General features: G+C 44.5%; 1 long non-coding RNA gene across 3 annotated transcripts in view; it reads right to left on the reverse strand.

Moving 5' to 3' along the window:
- Nucleotides 1-15,856, reverse strand: part of LOC146347454 (uncharacterized) — a 156,002-nt gene that overhangs the window by 107,080 nt on the left and 33,066 nt on the right. The window contains exon 3 of one of the 3 annotated variants that reach the window (XR_014789879.1): nt 9,763-9,975. The exons of the other annotated variants lie outside the window; for them this stretch is intronic. This is a non-coding gene — a long non-coding RNA (uncharacterized LOC146347454). The remainder of the gene's footprint in view (nt 1-9,762; nt 9,976-15,856) is intronic. 3 annotated transcript variants of the gene reach the window in all.

The raw sequence follows: 15,856 nt of genomic DNA on the forward strand, positions 1-15,856 counted from the left end.
GTCACATTCTAGAGTGATCAAGAAACAAAACCCAGGATGGGGCTATTTGGATAGGAAGAGTCCTGCTTCTTAATGGCCAGCAATGGGAGAGATGGACAGCAGAGCCATTTCATCATCTCTGCTGAGAGACCAGCAGAGATGATGAAATCTCTCTCAACAGTCTACTGTCAGCAGCAGCCATTCCATCTCACTAAAGCAGAAGGAGAGATGGAAAGTAGGGGCCATTCCATTGGCTCTGCTGAGACAACAGCTCTATTTGGCTCCTCCTCTCTCTGAACTGTTTACATTCAAGCTGATCACTATAAGAACATCGTAATTTTCAGAACCGGGGCCTGAGTTTGTTTTCCTCTTCCCTCCTCTTCCCTTCTTTGTTCTGTGCTGAGTCTTTTATATTGTAATCCTGATGGCAGGGACTGTCTTGTCTCTTATTGATCTTATGTCAACTGCTCTTGGAGCCTTTGTTTTCTGAAAAGCAGGGTGAAATGCCTGAAATAAATGCATACATACATACATACATAAACTGCTTCGGTAGTGAAAAAGACTGTATTTAGGGAAACCATGACCTTTCACTTGGGAGAAAGCCCCACACACCACTAAGAACATCACAGGGGATTAGAATTGTTCCCCTGCTTTACGGAGGTATCAGTGCTTTTATGATAGGCATTATCAGTCCCCAACATCTTAGCAGCAAGTATTTTTCACACAAAAGAAAGAAGTCATTGTTAGCAAGTAAGGAAGCAACAATCAACCCAGTTAGTGCCTGGAAACACAATATAATGACAATGCAGGACATGAATATGGGATTAGAGACAGAGGTGAGGGTCCCCAGGGAGGACGGAAGGCTCAAGAGAAAGAAAGGTGGGATGAACCCTGGCCGGGCCCAGCTGGAAAAGGTACACTTCTCCAGATGCCATTTCTGCAATGGGATCCAGTTCCATTTCTGGTAATCCCTGGGTTTTTACTTCAACCAACATTGTCAAGCACTGGCCAATCACAGGTAACTGGGCATATGCAAAACATGCAAGCATAATTCTTTTTCCAGACCCGTTTTCTCAAAGTGAAGCATCTGATTTCTGCAGAAAATCCATCTGCCTAATTAAATTTGGGGTGGTTCCATTTGGATTGCCATTCTTTCAATATTGTCAATTGCTCACTTAAATTAAAGCTGCGTGTTTCTGTTCATGTATGCCCAGCTTGTACAATGACCATATGTCCTACTATACAGAAGGTCCTCTATTCGAAGGTGTCCTCCACTTGAAGGCTGCCCAGTCTACCTCTGGTAGGTTTAAGGATAAAGTAGGGATGGATAAACTTACCTGCGCACTGCTTGCTGGACTCCCGCCACATGCCTGATGGAGAGCTGCCATTTTGAGAAAAACTGTGGGTAAGTTTTTACATACTGTAAATCCCCATTTTACGCAAAATGGTGGCGGTAGATAGTCCATTTATGCAAAATTGAAGGTGTAAATGGTCCATGTACGGCCACATTTTTGCATAAATGGCCTATTTATGGCCGCCATTTTGTATAAAAAGGTGATTTACATAAAAAGCCTACCCACTTTTTTTGCAAAATGGTGGCTCGTGGGTGAGGATCCCCGATCTTGCCCAACTCGGCGCACGCCAAATCAGGCAAGCATGGGGGCCCATGGACTGGTACCCAGGGGCCAAGCAACAGAATGTCTGCCAGACTCCAGCCCCTTCCCAGATTTCCGTGACATCCCTAGGATAGAGAACCATAAGAAGGGAGTCCAGGGGCTTTTATGTTGTCCATCAATGGCACCTAGACAGTAGACTGAGCAGGCATGCAGCTTGTTTATTTATTCATTTCATTTCTATACCGCCCAACAGCTGAAGCTTTGTGGGCGGTTCACAAAAATTAAAACCAAAAAGTGCAGGATAAAACAATATCAAATATAAAAGCATTAAAACCACAATAGAACAATACAACCAGCATAAAAGACTGGCCACAGTCTTCCACACTATGGTGAGATGTACTGTATTTCTATTTAAATTATATCATTTCTAAATTTGGATCTATAATATCAATTAGCAGATGTATATTTTATGCACATCAATGTCCTTTTGTGGCCTATGTTTGGGAGATCCATTTCCTCTTTGGGGGCGATGAGTAACTCACCACCCTACTACTAGCTTGCCTTGTGACAGCTCTGGGCTATAGACTGCCAAGCAGAGGGAAGGATGGAAGTACAAACCTGAACAGGTTTGGAACCAGAGCTGAGATGGAGTGCTGGGGCAGGACGTGCAGGAGGGCCTAGGCAGAACATAGGAAGCAGAGCCACACAAATAAAGCACAATCCAGAGGTGCAGAGAGTTGCTGCAGAGCCAGGTGCAGGTGAGGGTCCAAGTGAAGGAGTCCATGTAAAGGAGGCTTCAACTGGGAAGCAAGGAGGAAGAAAAACAAACTGGAAAAGGAGCTTGAAGAGACACTGGGGAGCCAGATTCTGACCATTGCCCAGGTAAAGACATAAGCATGATCTGGAAGCATTTATAGCCAAACCAGGTTGGAATGAATCAACTGGGAATGGGGTGGAACCTTGATGGAACGTAAGCAGGCCACGCTGCTCATCCATCATCCATTATTTATCTGGCTTTGAGTGGCTCACCACATGGGGCACCTGTGCAGAGACTCCTGAGATGGCGAAGAAAGGAGATATTGCTGGGGTGGGCTTGATTCTCAATGGCTTCTATTGAGTTTTATGGGACAGAGTAAAGGAGCTGCAAGCTGGGCCACAGATGAAGGCGGGGGAAACCTGTGCCAGACATTGACTGGCCCAGCCTCCACTGATGGGGCCCCCAGGGGATTTTGCATTATGAAATAAATAAATAAATAGGCCCCCTTTGCAATATATGGCCTCCTGCTACCAGAAAGCCCATAAAAACAGGAAACCTTTCACTAGTTTGCAGTAAGTCTTGCAGGAATGTGACCAAAAAAGGCATGACAAATGGTACTTTGAATGGCTGAGCTTGCTGCAATGGTGCTATTTTTAATTTTGTTTTAAATTGGAATGACAGTTTGTGTCTTCTGTGCAGAAATGACTACAGCAGGAGTATGGAAATGACTGTATTATGTAAGCAGTTGACAAAAACTCTAGATACTAATGGTTACTCTGTGTTTCAAGTAAAATTAAAAAGCACCTTTCCATAAACAGAACAGCATCAGGAAATCATTTATAATTATGTTATATTTAGATCAATTCATTGCAAACTTATTATCTTTCATGTTTATGTCAGAATCAGATTTCTTTCATGTTTGCTTAAGCTTAGAATGTCTATTTCAAAGACAAATGGAGCACCGTTAAAATAATCAATGCACTTTGTGGGTTCCAAATATGCAAATAACAGTAGTAGTCAAAAAGGAAACTGGTGCATTCTTTACAGTACAGAATTACACTCAATTTCAGTTAGAGAAATGGAAATCTCTAACAAATTATCTCATTCATTATTCTCCCTGCATGCTGTCGTGTAACCAAGTGTCTTAGAATAAAATAACAGGGCATAGAATATGAAGAGCATGCCGTACAGTTTCCACTACAGAAGACTGGAAATGATTGCATCAGTTTGAAATTAAGCCCAATTAAGAGATCAATCCTGTGAACATTTACTCAGAAGTAAGCCCCACTGAGTTCAGTAAGGCTTACTCCCAGATAAGTGAGTATAGGACCGCGGCCTGTGTCTATCACAAGATTTGCCTAACATCTGATGTTGCCTTACGATGAATCAGATTATTTGCCCATCTTGTCTGGTACCCCAGTTCATTCACACATTCACGCACGCACGCACACCCACCCACACCCTCATGTACAGTGAACTCACATGGTAGGAGGAGCAGGATCATGGCAACAGCCTCAACCTCTGACTTATTCAGTGGCTTGTGTGAATAGATTCATTCTACTCATGTACAATTTTTCAGAAAATAGGCTTGCCCATGCAATCAGGGCCCTGCTTCTTACATCATTCCTAAGTGCACGTACGGAAGTGAAACATGGCAACACAGGAAGCTGCCTTACACAAGATCAGAGAGTATCGGATCATCTGGCCCAGTATTATGTATTCTGACTGACAGCAGCTCTCCGGGATTGCAAGCAGAAGTCTTCCCCATCACCCGGTGCTGTGAGATCTATTCATACAACCCAGTTAATGCATGTAAGTCAGGACCGGACCTGCCTCCATGATTCCATACCCCCTACATGCATTCACTGTTGTTGTCTGCTCTGGCTGGCAGCATCCCTCCAAAGCCTCAGGAGTAGGGCTCAGGTCTTTTGTAGTCTTACTAGCTTAGACTGTTTTGACTAGAGGTGCCACGGACTGAGGCTAGAACCTTCTGGTGCCACAGACTGAAGCTAGAACCTTCTGGTGCCACGGATTGAAGATAGAACCTTCTGCATGCAAAGTGTACACTGTACTACCTAGCCATGACCACTCCTAGGAATGCTAAGTAGAGATGGCTGACCTCTCTGAAGTGCACCTCATACTATTAAATTGGAACATCTCAGGTAATTTTTCTGAGCCAATCCAAGGGCTGAGAAAAATTAACCGCTTGGCCAAATATCCTCCCTCTGCCACTTTCACGGGACCATTTTCCCTGTGAAAAATCCTCATGGCAGGGGCTATATACTGTGTGCTGGGGGGTGTTCCCAGGGACATTATTGGGGGAAAGAGTGCTGTTCCCATTGGTCTGCATTTGACCAACAGCCACACAATTACCTGCCAAAAAATTACCTGCCCATCTCCACAACCACCATTCATCCCCAAAAGCCCCTACAACTTCAAAAACACTCCCCCTCCCTTTAATTATAATTGATGGCAGGTGGCAGGAAGAGCAGCAGAGACAAAGGTTGAGATGAGGGAACAGAAAGATGTTTGCTTTGCTTTATTTTTCTCCATCATTGTGATGCACTGGCTAACTGGCTAGTGTGTGATGGTGTGGGTTATCATGGGAGATGTAGTTTATCCAAGGGCTGTTGCCCTTATTCAGCCTAAGGGAGCAAAGCCACTCCATTAAATAGAATATGGGTGAGGTGGGGAAATGCTGCAGGGGCAAAATCCAAGGATGGGGGGGGATTCTCCCCCCCCCCGTAGGCTTTCTGTAGTAGGTGGACCCCCCTTCTCCACCTCTGCAGCATTTTCCCCCACGCCCCTCTACAATCTAGTGATGAGCCTCTGAAGTTCTTCACCAGCACCTCTAATGCTAAAAGTGTTGTTGTTGTTGTTGTTCAGTCATTCAGTCGTGTCCGACTCTTCGTGACCCCATGGACCATAGCACGCCAGGCCTTCCTGTCCTCCGCTCTCTCCCGGAGCGTGCTCAAGTTCATATTCATTGCATCGGTGATGCTATCTAGCCATCTCATCCTCTGCCGTCCCCTTCTCCTTTTGCCTTCAATCTTTCCCAGCATCAGGGTCTTTTCCAGAGAGTTTTCTCTTCGCATTAGGTGGCCAAAATATTTGAGCTTCAGCTTCAGTATCTGTCCTTCCAAGGAGCACTCAGGGTTGATTTCCTTTAGGATGGACTGATTTGACCTCCTTGCAGTCCAGGGGACTCGTAAGAGTCTTCTCCAGCACCACAGTTCGAAAGCATCAATTCTTCGGTGCTCAGCCTTCCTTATAGTCCAGCTCTCACAGCCATACATTACTACTGGGAAAACCATAGCTTTGATTAGACGGACCTTTGTCGGCAAGGTGATGTCTCTGCTTCTTACTATGCTGTCTAGGTTTGCCATAGCTTTCCTCCCAAGGAGCAAGCGTCTTTTAATTTCATGGCTACAGTCACCGTCTGCCGTGATCTTGGAGCCCAAGGAAGTAAAATCTGTCACTGCTTCCATTTCTTCCCCTTCTATATGCCAGGAAGTGATGGGGCCAGATGCCATGATCTTAGTTTTTTTAATGTTGAGTTTCAAATCAGCTTTTGCACTCTCCTCTTTCACCCTCAACCAGAGGCTCTTGAGATCCTCTTTGCTTTCTGCCATTAGCTAAAAGTGTTAGTTACTTAATAATTCAGACAAATGCAGTAACGATGTTCTCATTAAGGCTGTGCACTGCTTTGGCCTGAGGCCCGAACCCCAAGTCGAAGCGGGCCGCTTCGGGCCACTTTGTGCCCCTTCCGAGGTGAAGCAGAGGGGGCACGAAGGAGCCCGGAGCAGGTCGGGGGCTCACCAAAGCGCTTGGTGCACTTCAGAACTTCGGCCCCTGGCACAGCCCCCCTTGCCCAGCCCCCCCCCCAGCACCTCCAGGTCCTTACCTAAGCCGCCTTCTACGCTGCTGCCGCCACCTCCTCGCTGCCGCCGCTCTGCCTTCTCTGCCACCGCCGGACCGCCGCCTCCTTTGCCGCCGCTGTCTTCACCACCGTCCATAGCCGCCATCTCCTGAGGCCTGGATGTGTGGCGACTCTTCTTGCAGGAAGTCGCCATTTTTAAAATGGCAACTTCCTAGAATTTCCAGGAGGTTGCCATTTTTTAAATGGTGACTCCCTGGAAGAAGAGCAGTTATCGCGCATCCAGGCCCCAGGAGATGACGACTGCAGCAGTGGGCGGTGGTGGCAAAGAAGACAAAGGTGGTGAAGGCAACGGTGAAGAAGACGAAGGTGATGGTGGCGCAATGGAGAAGGCAGCGGCAAAGCGACAGAGAAGGTGATGGTGGTGGCAGCAGCAGAGGAGGAGGTTGCCCAACTAAGGAGCTGGAGGGTGCGTGGGGGCATCATGGGGGGGACCTGAAGCGGGGTTCGCCATCCAAACCCCGCTTCAGGTTCGGGCCCAAGGCAGGTCAGGGGGGCAAATTTGCCCGAGCCAGATCAGGCCTGCCTTGGAAGCCACAAAGCGGCTTCCGTATCGGATCAGGGGGCCCCTGCACAGCCCTAGTTCTCATCACTAATATTACTGCATTTGAATCTTGGCTCTAGGAATTTTGCAGCAGTGAAACTGGTGGTAACAACCTTATTTTAAAAGATTACTTTAAAAAGTATTTTACTGATCATTTTGACAGAGAAAACAGTCTGCTCAAGAGATTTTCATTTTTCAGTGGAAAAATGGGAGTGGGGGAATCCATTCCCCTGCAAAGGGGAGAAGCCCTGTTGTATTTTTTAGTGGGGTGTCTCCATTTTTCTGAGTCTTCATATATCTAGCTTCACTCCTTTACCACAGGGCTCTACCCCCTATACAGCTGGGCCATACTCCCAGGCCCAACCCATGCATCCAAATTTTGACTTTCACAAATAGGCAGCCATGTAACATCACCAGACCCCACCCCATGACATCATCAAGCTCCACCTCTTGAGACTCATCCTTTCGGATGCTGAAGCTTGGGAGTACTCCTAGATCCATCCCTGTCACTGGAGCCCCAGGTGGACTCCGTGGCTCGGAGTACTTGGGGCCAGCTTCGGCTGATCTGCCAGCTACGGCCTTTCCTGGACAGGGATAACCTAGCCACAGTAGTACATGCACTGGTAACTTCCCAATTAGATTATTGCAATGCACTTTATGTGGGCCTGCCCTCGAAGATGACTCAGGTATTTGCAGATAGTACAAAATGCAACAGTTAGACTGTTGATTGGAACATCAAGTAAAGATCACATAACACCAGTCTTAAAGGAATTGCACTGGCTGCCAACCCCCCCCCAATATGCTTCCGGTCAGAATTCAAGGTGTTGGTGATGACATTTAAAGCCCTAAGCAGCTTGGGACCTCGATATTTGAGGGAGCGCCTCTCCCTATATATGCCTGCCTGAGAACTGAGATCTGTTGGAGGGGCCCTTCTCTGCATCCCACCAGTACGAGACATACACTGTGGTGGAACATGGGAGAGGGCCTTATCTGCTGTGGCACCCTGGTTGTAAAATGCCCTCTCCTTAGAGGCCCGATTGTCACAGACATTGGTCTCATTTTGGCGCCAAGTAAAAACGTGGCTTTTTACCAAAGCCTTTGAGAGCTAACTGCATTCCCCAGCACATTTTTTAACTGTTTTATTGTTTTAGCTTTTAACTGGTTTTAGCTTGTTTAATAGTTTAATATGTTTTTAGGTGTTTAAATTGTTTATTGTTTTATAATGTTTACATGGATTTTATCTGTATGCTGCCCTGAGACCTTAATGATATAGGGTGGGATAGAAATGTTTTAAATAAAATATATAAACAAATAAATAATAAATAAGTCTACTTGCACATCACTTGTACCTGGATAAGAGAGCACCCGAGAACCCAATGCACAACTCCTTGAGTTTCATGATGGAAGACAGGCAGGGAACGAACGAACGAACGAATGAATGAATGAACAAATAAGCAAGCTAAAATACCAGCCTTGCCCTTTTCTGAAATATCAGCTCCACTGGATTAAAAAAAGAAGAATTCTAGCAAAATCAGCAAAAGCTGACCAGCTGGTACCAATTAGATCTGTTGTGTCACATTGACATCTTTCTTCAATTATCTCCATCAAATAAGCTCAGCTGCAATAATTAAGGCCGTGGTGTCTGGTTGATCCAACACAATAAATCACAGTGTCTCCAGCTCTTTTGGCATTACAGAAGAGGCAAATATATGGCCAAGTGGTTGATTTCACAAGAAAAAGTTTCATTTGCAAGATCACTTCTTGTTGTGAATATTTGCAAGTTCTCCAACCCAACCAGGCCACTAATGGGTGGCTCAAACACAAACACACACACACACACCCTGAAGGAGTTGCTGATAATGATACAAAAATTAGTAATGTGCCGAAAATTTCTTCCACATTTTATTTACCATTCTCATTCAATTGCTAGGAAAAATTTCAAAGGAGAAGATTTCAGAGAAATTCTCATAGGCTGGGTTTGGGGTTATCTGTATTAGAGACAAGATGCATCCACAATCACCCCTCAGAAATTTAACATTTGGGGAACTCTGGGAAAAGTGCTGAATCCTGAAGAATTACAACTTGAGCTAAGCCAAATTTTCTCAGAAGACATTTTTTCACAGAAAAGTTATGAGATGTTTCTTTTCTCCCCCTGACCCCCAAAATATACATCCACTTTGGAGGGTTTTCTCCAAATTTTCTTTGGAGAATGGTCTGTCCCACAGAATGGTCTCCCCAATTTCTCTGCACACATAGGGCGGAAAATTTTGAGAAGCCATTTGCCCAGAGCTATAATAAAAATTGCTTTGCTGGATCAGACCAAGGTCCATCTAAGTCCAGCATTCTGTTTCCAGCAGTGATCAGCATCCAGGAAGCTAAAAAGCAGGGCATGTGGTGAAAAATGTTTCCCGTTTTTTATCTGTTTGCAGGAACTGATGTTGAGAGATATACTGCCTCTGAACATGGAAGTTCTACTTAGCTTCCATGATTGAAACCTGTGAATTGATCTATCTTCCATAAATGTATCCAATCCTTTTTAAAAAGACATCTAAACCAGGGATGGGCAAATCTGTCAGTGTTGTTTTCTCCCACATTTGAATCTTTTAAATATTAAGTTCTTTCTCTCCTGAATATGAACTTTGCAAATTTTGGTAAATTCTTTTTTAAAAAAATGAACTGAAATGAAAATCTCAGCCATCTGCATCAGCCAAATTCAAAAGGTACAGCTGTTCCCAGCACAGAGACGACCATGATGTACCTGCCTGCCATATAGCTGCTAAAGATAAGGGGCCTACCAGAAAAAAGAGGTGGCTGGAGGAAAATTCTGAGAGTGCCTTGGACTGCAAGAAGATCAAACCAGTCCATACTCCAGGAAATAAAGCCAGAGTGCTCGCTTGAGGGAATTATATTAAAGGCAAAACTGAAGTACCTTGGCCACATCATGAGAAGACAGGACACCCTGGAGAAGGTGCTGATGCTAGGGAAAGTGGAAGGCCAAAGGAAGAGGGGCCGACCAAGGGCAAGATGGATGGATGATCTTCTGGAGGTGACGGACTCGCCCTTGGGGGAGCTGGGGGTGGCGACGGCCGACAGGAAGCTCTGGCGTGGGCTGGTCCATGAAGCCACGAAGAGTCGGAAGCGACTGAGCGAATAAACAACAAATAACCCCAATTTAGAATTAACATGCCTGAATACACAGGGATTCAAACCCAGACTTTTAAGAGCTAAGCACTGCATGGGCAAATTCATTTTTAAAAAAAATCTCAACTTCTTTTTGTCTGGAATATGGAGAACTTTGTGAATGTCTGATCATGTCTTATTAAAACCAAACTGACACAAAATTTTCACCCTAATTTAAACTAGTGCACATATTCTGACAGTAAGCTCCGTGTTAGTTATGGGTTTGTGTAAACACACATTTCCCTTAATCACTCCTGAGACTACTACCTTCAGTTTCATTGGATGAGTTCTAGTATTTCAAAAAGGGGAGAAAAGTTTCTCTGCTACATCCCTAATCTTATAAAACCTTCAGAAACCTGACAAATATTTATGTATTTTCTTGCTGTAAGTTGCCTTGGGAGGGGTTCTGCCCTGAAAGATAGCCAAGAAATATTTTAAATCAATAAATACTTCTTCATGGTTGCCACTCTGGATGCAAGCAGTAATATTTGAAATCTAGGTATCTTGCAAATGGATCCAAGCACCACGCACGCCTGGTGCCGCTGAGCCCTTCTGAATGGATTGCAAGTGTTATGACCCCACTGTGGAGCACTAATGTATTCTTCGACAGCCCATGTGTGGAGTCAGAAAACCAGCACTGATTTAGAGCTTTCCTGCATGAGGCCTTTATTGAGTGCTCGTGATTCCTTACTCACAGTTGTTTGCAGGTTCTTCAGATGATATCGTGATCCTCCAGTTTCGCTTCTGTTTTTTAAGAGCACTTTCCCAGGTTTTTTTTAGAGTGGAGAAAATGGAGTATTACTTTTGAAAGCGAAAAGACAAGTATTTTCCTACTTGTGCAATTGTGATATTCCACTAGAGCACAGTGCTACCTGGAGGTTATGTCGCAGAAAAGCAGGAAGGGAAAAGAGATTCCCTTTGTAGACAGCTTCAGTCTCAAGTCTGTGACAAAACCAAAAGTAGATACAGCGATTAACAACCCCATGTAGAAAAGCACTTAGGGAGCAATCCTAACTAGACAGGTGGCCGCCTCCGGCCTTGGAGGTGACTGCTTATTCAAAACAAGGCAGAAGAGGCACGGGGGGATCGTACCCTCCGCTGCTGTCTTGCCTTGCTATTTTTTGCTAGAGAGCCGTGTTCGGCTGTCTAGCATCAGGGGGGATGACCGGGAGAGGAAGCTGCCGCGGGACACATTGGTTGTGTCGTACACTCAGCTCCGCTCTCCCCACCCCAGAATGCCCCCTAGCCCCAGCCCTTTTCAGTCGTTCCGCGCTCCTCTTGTGAGCACGGAAGATGGGGCTTCTCCGCGCTGCCTTGGAGGCAGCGCGGACAAGGGGAGCAGTCAGTTTTCCAGGAACTGACCCTGGAGCGCGGGCTCTGAGGTCGGTTCCCGGAGATGAGCATATCCCATGGCCCGCTAGACAGCGTCTAGCGAGCCATAGGATTGCTCTCTGAGTTATGCTACTTATATACTGCTAAATATAATAACATCTCTAAACAGCTTACACAAAATACTATAAAACCGCAGCTAAAATACAATTATAATGCAATATAAATACCACATAAATTAATAAACAATTGACAACTTAGAACAAGAATAAGAAACCGTAAAACAGCAGTATCGTACTGCTCTAGTTGCTGTAACGGGAAGCTCAGGAGTGCTGGATCTGAAAATGGGATAGATGTACACCTGAAGTAATGGAGAGGTGCATTGGGTTGTGTGTTACCCAGGGCTGGAGGGAAAGGGAGAGAGGGAAAAACAGGCTCCATTCATCCCTATTGGGATACACTTCCTCCATGTGTAGAGGTGCACACATGAGAAGGGGCGAATTGTGTTGTTTGCTTTGAATGGGACTGAGTGGTTTTTAAAAGGCTACAGCAGACATTTAAGGACCTGGACCACAATCCAGCAAAAGCTCAAGACATTTAAGACTCTTTGATTCAACTGGGAGAATTAAACACGTGCGTCACGCTCTCCCCTTGAAATCAATGGGACAAAGATGCCTGACTTCTGCTGGATCGATGATGACCTCGAATTATATCCCACGCTTTATCTACCTCTCAGTGCCTTTCTAAAACGTCTACCTTCAGAGAATTATTTCTACATCAAGTATTACTATTAGGGATGATTCCAAAATTCTCCTCCTCCAAATTTCTCCCCACAGTTTGGAATTATGAATTATCTTGTTTTGTTTCTGAATGGGAATCAATGCATTAAAAAACCTCCATGATCCTTTTTGTTATTTTTAAATTCAGTTCAGAGCACTTTGCAATGTGTAGTTTGGTTCAGCCTTCAGATTTTCCATTTTATTTGTATCTTGATGCACGTGTGCACTTGTGCATACTGGTAAAATGCCATAGAAAGCACCAGATAATCATAACGTTGATGCAGCCATATGTACAAATGGCCCACCAAGGCCGTTCATGTGCCGCCAGTTGGCACTGTTGCACCACTGAAAATTGCCACTGCATTGCCAAAAAATTCCACCACCATGGCGGAAATGCACATTGATATTAGGAGAAATGCACACATTTCAAGATTTCCATAAGACTGGAAAAAATGAGAAACTGGGAGAAATTGAAACTGATAGATTTGTCTATCCTTGGACTAGATCCCCACTGCCCTATCGCCCCAACCTGATCTGCTGAAGGGAAGAGATACTGCTTTGTTCTAATGATAGACCCTGTGTGCTGGTTTAGGATGGGAACATGAAGAGAGGAAGAGATGTCTAGTTCTATTACTTTTCCAATGCTAAAGTTTGGTTAGTAGTATCCCAGTCCACAGATTCCTCATATGCAGCAGCAGACTATACACAACTGTGTATGAGAATTTCTGCATGCTGGCTTGTGGAACAGATTACTGGTGTCAGGTCAGAGGACAAAGGACGGTAAGGTTAGGGATGGCGCGGGCACCCTATTCCTTCTGGAAATCTGGCAGAACCCCCTCCTGCCTGCACCCCTGAGTGCTGCTCACCAAGCCCCTGCCCGCACTTGCCCACTGCCTGCGCTTGGTGAGTGGCCCTCACTCACCCTGGCAGCCTCGTCAAGCTCTGCGCTCACCATTTCTTGAAAAATAAAATGGCGATTGCAAAAATGTGCATATTTGCATATGCATGAAAATGCACATTTTTGTGAGTGCGCACATTTGTGTATGTGCAAAAATGCTCATTTCACAAATGCGCATATTCATGCATATGCAAATATGCACATTTTTGCAATCACCATTTTATTTTTCAAAAAATGGCAACCGCAGAGCTCAATGAGGCTGCCAGGCTGAATGTGGGCCGCTCACTGAGCATGGGAGGGGTGCAAGCATGGTCCAGGGACCAGAAATTGGGGGCAGGGTCTGGGCAGGCACCCAGAGAACCCGGACGGGGGTGGGTTCGCACATCCCTAAGTAAGATCAAAAAGAGGGAGCAAGTTCAAAAAAATTGAGAAACATTGATAGAGAGAAGCCCAGGTTACAGTAAATTGCTTTGCAACAAGAATACTAGTACTGAACATATTACTATTTCACCTCTGAAGTTACTAGATCATGTCACAGTCCAGCACAATCAATATTGGCTAATAGGACAGATCTGTGTTATTAGTATTCTTTACAACCTTGACATACCTCATTTTATGTACAGATTGCCTATGAAAACTCTGGTTTATCTCTTGTCTAGACAATGCCTTACATGGTCATTCAAATTAATAATGTGCCAGAATTAATCCTATGCTTAATGCAGCTGCTCTCAGTATTGACTCTGAAAATTAAATTTTCTTCACAGTCTTATTGACAGCTGGGTCTCAAGCATATTTAATGTATCTGAGGGCAACACTGGACTTTAGCTTGGCCATACAAGCAAGAGCAAAATGTTGAGAGCTAATCATTTTCCTTAAAAGTCTAAAAGGTCATTATCTTATTTTATGCACCAGTGTATGGAACATTTTTAAAGCACACTTAAATGCCCTATTATGATAAGTAAAATTCAAAGTGTACATACTGGGTACAATGCAAAGTTCTGTTGGGCTCTGTTGCATGCGTTGTACAATGAGATTAATATAAGTGTCAAGAGACAGGCTGCTCACTGAACACTAGAATTCAAATTTTCCCAGCTCCTCCCTTAGCACTCAGCTGCTGCCTGATTCAAGGCTGTGCGGCACTTTCTTGATATCAGAGTAGCTAACACAAAAATGTGACTCTTAACCTGACTCACCTAGCTTGCCTCAGAAATGTACTACTCAATTGATGTTGTGGGGGATGGGATTATTTAGCAATGAATGATGCCTCCTGTTCGAAAGGCAATACGCACTGAAAAACAAAAAGGCAAAACAGAACGAGTGTTTCCCAGCCCCACGTGCACCCAAGGCTATCTTAGAATAAAGGGAGACCACACCCTTTCTTCTGGTGAAGAAAAGGTAAAATGATTTACTCACATTATTTTTGCATATAAATGCAGGTACAGCGTAGAGTTTCAAAACAGTGTTTGTTCAGTCTATTTTGTGTTCCATTACACAGGCAGGAGCACGAGAGCAAACACAAGTGCTCCCAGCAATTGTGGAAGGTTGGAGAGAGGACGGGGGGAAGAACGGGAAGAGCAAAGGGAAGAAATCACAGGAAACCATACTGCATGCTATAGAGATCCTAAGGCTAGCTGTGCTCTAAATTCCCATGAATTAACTAAAGTTGTGCGCAAATGGCTTCTCACAATTCTCCAGAGTATTTGTGGGCAGAGAAATTGGGGGGACAATTTCATCAAATTTCTCCAAGGGGCAGAGAAATTCTCCAATAGTTTCACGTAGATAGGACTCACAATTGGCAGGGGTTGTAGCTCAGCTTCTTTCTTTTTTTCCTAAGGGTTTTTTTTTCTGCTGCCTCTGTGTTGAGGCTTCCACTTTTCTGCATCATTCTCAGGGCATTTTATAATTTGTTTTGGTGGTGTTTTTAAGCTTACCTAATCACTGTGATGTGGTGAAGGGTGCTGTGTGAGTGTTTTCTTTCTATTAAGCATCTCTCAATTGCTCTGCAGCCTCCCAGGCTGCCTACACTTCCTGATCTCAAAAAAGCCCTATCAGAGGAACTATTTCATTGTGTCTTGCCCTGGGCTTTAATTAAAGTTTGGAAAGCTGAGGAGGCTACAGGCTGCCACAGAGATGATTGTGCAACAAAAGACAGGACACTTGTGCACACGAGAATTTCTCTGAAATTTCTACTCCTTTGAATTTATTTTTGAACGCAATTTCTTTTCTAGCCAAATGAATGAGAATGGTCAAAAAAATATGGGATAAATTTTTGGCACAGCACTAGAATTAACTAACTGCAATGCTGCCCCCTTCCAAAAACTTGTAGACGAGGTTGAGATATTCCCATCAGTGGGGTGGTAGATTTCAGGTAGGCTCTTATTTTACATTGTGTTATCTGATCAGGGTTGAACTTTGAAAGCTGTGTCAACCTCAATGAAGACAAGGCAGCCTCCTCCAACCTGGAGCTGTCCAGATGTGTTGAAGAGCACCCAGTTGGAGAAGACTGAGTTAAGGTATACTTCCGTTGGACCATCTGCTTTGGAGGAAATGGTTTAAACCAACTGATAGATCTCTTCTTGGGCTGGATTAAGAACACTTGTCCCGTAATAAACAGTGGTTATTTTTGATATTTCATGCATTCGGATGTAATAAAATTGGACGCTTAATTTTACATTTTGACAATGGCCACACTGCTGTCAGTTAAAGCCCATTGCCAAATTGAATGGCAACCATCCTCTCCAGATGTTGTTTACAAAACTCATTTGCACACGCCAGTTTGTTTGCCACGTGTGCAGATGTTGGACAGTGATATGTTTCAGAGAAGTGGAAAAGCTGGA

This window comes from Heloderma suspectum, chromosome 4 (assembly GCF_057233095.1).
Source record: "Heloderma suspectum isolate Gila_16-S chromosome 4, 16-S_ref, whole genome shotgun sequence".
Lineage (NCBI taxonomy): Eukaryota > Metazoa > Chordata > Lepidosauria > Squamata > Helodermatidae > Heloderma > Heloderma suspectum.